Here is a 5,320-nt window from a genome sequence, read left to right as displayed (position 1 = left end):
ACAATAATAATTTGTGGCGCCATATTATAAATCGTTAAATTTCACTAAAAAAAATATTCTTAATAAATAAGTATCAATTAAGTATCTTTGAACATGTCTTTATTCAAAGATGGGGAAATCAAAATTCATTGAAGGGCAGAATAAAATATTTCTTACACTCTTGCTTTTTGGAATTCGCAAGCTCGTGCGTCAATTAACCAGTAGATTTTTAACCAATCAAAACACGAGATTCGTGACACATCCTCAGAGCCCTGACCCGGATATGGCATTCGGACATGGCTAGGTGGTTGTTTATAAACAATAGTAATGGCTGTGTAGTCTTAGACTAAGCCTGATGCAGAATTCTTTAAATTAAAGAAAATATGGGGAAAAATTGTCAATGGGGCCTTTGTGACAGCGACAGTTGATATCCGGAGAGATCGGGAGGCGTACGATTTTTTCCTTTTATCAAGCCGTGGATCGACAAACCTCGATGCAAGCGATGGATCAGGGCTTGCGCTCGCCCTCACAATCAGCTGAATTTAGCGAAGATCAACAAGAACCGTTACATTTGTTCTAAGGTAAGTTGATATTCAACACAGTTTATATCAATCATTATCATATTAAAATTGATTTTTTAATTTTTTTTTTGCCAGAGTTTGTTTTATGATTCTTTCGGTAAACATCATTTCTCTCTTTCACTTTTCACGTTGACTTTTTAGAGTTAGAGTCTTGACTCCCGGCCAGTTGGTCTAAGTCTTAATCAAAATCAACATTGTAGAAGTAAGTAGAACGATCTTAGAGACTTATATAGAATACTTTATTTGAGCCGTTCATTTATTAGTACAGTTTAAGACAAGTAGATAAGATGTTTATCTCTTATTTACCGTACGGTGATAATAGCCTGACGGTGTGTGGGAGACTATTTTCACCGTGCGGTAATATCTTGGTGGACGATTTTCACCGTACGGTGAGAATAGTGTGGAAGGTTATATTCACTGTACGGTGATAAAAGTGTGGGAGACTATATTCAATATAATGGTTAGAAGGCTATATTCACCGTACGGTAATAATAGTGTTGGAGACTATATTCACTATAATGGTGTGGAAGGCTATATTCACTGTACGGTGATAATAGTGTGGGAGACATTGACAGTAGATGTTACTGTTGTTATTCTTCTAATAATAACAAGAAAACAAGAGAAGATACATGTTTTTCTGATGCTGTCAAATCAAATAATTTCATTTTATCTTTCCAACTTAAATTGCAGCATTTCAAAGATGGTGAGCCGACTAAAAGATTCCCCGATTCTGAACTTGCTCAGTCAAGTTATCGATTGGAACTCAATATCCAAAGTCAAGAACAAAATTAACACCAAGCAAACGTCGGCTTTAACCTCTGAGGGTGAGGGATTCTGATCAGGGAATGGTATCAGGGTGAGTTTTTGACCGTTATCTCATGTGGCTATGGGTTTTTAAATTCTCAGTGTGTTTTCTTATTAATAATGACATTTGTTTCCTGAATTCAACAAATCAGATAGCAGTAGCAGGTTTAGGTAAATGAGTTGAACCCTGCTTTACTGTTTGAAATTATCAAGGGTGATAGTGAGTGTTGATCAATGTGTCTGATTTTGATGATCAGGTTGAAAAATAAAATTTCCACGACCCCCAAAATTGAGAAAAGGAAAAGTAGTCTTTTTTTTTCAGAGCCATAGGACCAATGTAGCCAGATTTTATTACTCCAGTTTTTACAGTGCATGTCATCCTTCTGGTGGGATGCTGCTAGTTTATCACAAAGTACTTTCCTCAAGACTCAAGGCCTAACAGACCAGCCACCACTGTGTGAACAAGAGACATGGGTCCAGAATCGAACCAGTTCCCTTGCATGTAAAGCGAGTGCTTTACCAACTGAGCTATCGGAACCACATAATTATATGTAAAAAAAAAAAAAAAGAAGCACAGAACAGATTATTTTAACAGAGAGAAGATTTACAAGGAAAAAAATATCATCTCCCAAAACAATAAAATATGCATTTGACTGTTTCCCCTCCCAGCCAGGATAAAACCAAGTATGTATGTAATCTCATTCCAAGACAAAGACAGAATGCAAGTTGGAAAACAGATATACGGGGATAGAAGTAGAAGACACAGTATGTACCTGCCCACTATGGAAGGCCAGGAACCCCACCCAAGGAGTAAATTTAGCATTTATTTGCTTATTGTCTTATGTTTAGCTTTGAGATCTCGGGGTATGACATTCTGACTTGTTTGAGTCCCTCTGTGACTGTCTGTGCAATAAGTTGGGTCCTTGGAAAAAAGCTCTTTACTTACTTTTTCTTATCATAAATAAAAACCTGGATCTTTTATAAACAGCAATCTCCACTAAACATGCCAAAAACGCTTTACAAGGGGTCGACAGCAACACTCAACATGTAGGATGAGACACGACACTTTGGCGATATTGCACTTTTTTTTTTGGACAGTGACAACGCTGTTGACCAGTTACTCATTTTACACCCACATAAGGTGAGAAAATGTGAGTAAAGAGCCTTTCCAAGGGCTCAACTTTACACACTCGGGATGCGAACCCAGACCTTTTGGTCCAAAGGTGTATGACCTACTCCAGACCACATAACCGCACTTATAAAATAAAACTACCTGGATGGTAATCTTACAAGATAGTCATAGCGCCTTATTGTCGTCATGTCTGGTCTACATACTCAATGTACCCCCACCTGTGGATAAAGTCTTACCACAAGACCATAAAGTGCATAAACACATCAATGTCAGAAACGTTTACATTTTGCTCTTTTTCAGAGACGGTCATGAAAGAACACTAATTTTGAAGCAACCAATCCCGAAAATGGATCCGCACCAGAACCTATGGATACTGAAGTGGTCAACAGGGAGACTGAAAACAAAGAAAATGAACTAAGGGATAACAAGGAAAATGAACAAAGGGTTATTCCAAATTTAGGTATGACTTTAATAACACATAAAAAGAAATGACAAATTGTATATTTTTACTATGTGGAAAGAGCACAGTGAGCCTGTTGAACAGTTGAATGTTCAAGATTTTGGGCATCCGAAGTGCTGATTAGATACATCCTGCCACTCATGACTATATTTCACCACGCTCTCTGGAGGATCAAAATTTATCAGACATGGAAGTGCCAAATCCCAACAACTGATAGAAGTTTCAGATGACACAGTCTTCTCACCAATGAGAGGAGCCTAGGAAATAAAAAAAAGAAAGCATGAAAAGAATAAGAATATTTTTAAAAAATCAATGATTTTATGAACATGTGATGAATTTATTTTAACCGCCTGAAAAAAAACATAGATTGTCTGGAATCAAACAACTTGCTGCCTTGAGCAATTTCTATTTAAAATACTTTTCTCGGGCCCATTAGAATAGAAACATAAATGTTTTCTTCAATTCCCTTCCTCTTGACTTGCAACTACCTTTTTAAAAAAGGCATAGATGTACAGGTGTCAGAGTCTTAATCTGCATATCCAAAATGTTGGGTATTAGATATGCAGGCTACCAGTCTCTATGTAGCTGGACATAAATAAAACACTGTTCATACATAGAATACCTATGACAGAGAAAAAAAAAAACTTCTAACTGGATAGTACTGTTAATGCAATTCCAGACATTGTAAGTGGGTAAAAGTAAAAGTGGGTGGTCTCAATAGATTCAATATTCTTACCCAGATTAATTACAGTTTGTTGATTTAGTCTCTGCTGGACAACTAATTGCAAAAATAATTTCATTTTATTTCAGATTCTAACATGACACTGTTAGCAGTGGTTGCAGAGAACTTATCACTGAAAGAAGAAGTCTTTTTGCTTAAGCAACAACTGAAGGAGTCTAAGAGACTTCACGCCCAAGAATTATTAAAAGGAGAGGAACTTAAGAGGCTGCTGTTGTCAAAAAAAAACCCAAAACGGACGCAGATAAATGCAGTCACTCACTGACCATTGAACACCTGCACCATCACGGACCGAAAGAAGCTGTAAAGAGTTACACTGGTTTCGTGTATGAAGATTTTGTAAAAATATTCATCTTTGTAATTTACCATATCAACACAAATGAAAGCAACATGTTGCTTGCCCATTATAGATCAATTTTTACTTGTTATGATGAAATTGCGTCAAAATTACACTTTCTTGCATCTTGCCAATTTATTTAAAATATCAAGAAATGGTGCAGGATGTCTATTTAGGGCATGGATCAATTACTTGTATTTCAGGCTTGACAGTTTGCCAGTATGGCCCGATCGGGACACCATTAAGAATAACATGCTACAACACAATTTTTAAAAGATTTTCCGGACACACTAGTTTTTCTTGATGGTATAGAGATAAAGACAAACAGGCCCAAGGCCTTAAAAAATCAAAAGTCTATTGAATCCAGACTATAAGCCTTTTAACAATGCCAAAGTAGGCACATCAGTATATTGTTCATGGGATCTTCTGTTCCCCCTTCGAACCATATCCCTTTGTCTTGCTTTTCCTTTGATACTTTCAACTTCAGATCCACAACTTCTCCCGTATCATCTGGCACTCAAATGATTTAATTGTGTCGCAAGTGCTGTAAATCCCCTAAAATCAAACAATCTACCCTTGTAACAATGCAGATTGTTTTGTCCCAATGATTTGAATGCATTATATTACCTGCTGTTCTCAATAGCTGCCATGACTGGTCGCAGCTTTACATTCCTACATGGTTTGGGAATAACCATGGAGGTAATGGGCTCGGGATCAGTTCTTGGGCCACAAGGTTTACTCCATTGTTGTGGAAGGCTTGTGTGCAGCTTGGATCTGTAGGTATATCTTGTAATCCAGCTTGCAGCCAATTCTTCAGTGTAAGGATTACTGCAACAACATGGGAACATTCACCAGATATGCTGCAAGTAAAATTTAAAAACAAATGAAAACAACACTTGTTTGTAAAACCTGCTCGGAATGAAAATTATATCACATATTTAGATGATGAGTCATATTATTTTTAAAATGGTGTATAGGATGGCTAACCCCCTTTTTAAGTTGAATTCAAAAATATTATGCCAAATCGAGCTAATGGATCACACTTGACAAAGGGTATTCGAGGTAAAATGATGCTAGAAAGTAAATTTAAAGTTAAAATAATCAAAAATATTTAAAATTTAGACAATCACTCTACAATAAATCAATAAACTACATTCACTCTCCGCAATTAAAAATTAATCTAATCCAAGTCTCATATTTTTTTCGTGCGGCTATGTGGTATGACACTCGCTTTTGGATTGGAAGGTCCTGGGTTCAAGCCTCACTCAGCGCATAGTTGAGTCCTTGG

General features: G+C 36.7%; 1 long non-coding RNA gene across 1 annotated transcript; it reads left to right on the top strand.

Moving 5' to 3' along the window:
- Window positions 1–280: 280 nt before the first annotated feature.
- Window positions 281–4,665, top strand: LOC144961866 (uncharacterized). Its single transcript, XR_013643299.1, has 4 exons — window positions 281–560; window positions 1,251–1,416; window positions 2,797–2,956; window positions 3,767–4,665. It is a non-coding gene; the product is annotated as an uncharacterized LOC144961866 (long non-coding RNA).
- Window positions 4,666–5,320: the final 655 nt, after the last annotated feature.

The sequence above is a fragment of the Berghia stephanieae genome, unplaced genomic scaffold, assembly GCF_034508935.2.
Source record: "Berghia stephanieae isolate SIO BIC M18660-M18661 unplaced genomic scaffold, UCSD_Bste_1.3 scaffold4518, whole genome shotgun sequence".
Lineage (NCBI taxonomy): Eukaryota > Metazoa > Mollusca > Gastropoda > Nudibranchia > Aeolidiidae > Berghia > Berghia stephanieae.
Note: the sequence above shows the minus strand (reverse complement) of the source record. Positions and strands in the feature narration are given on the sequence as shown.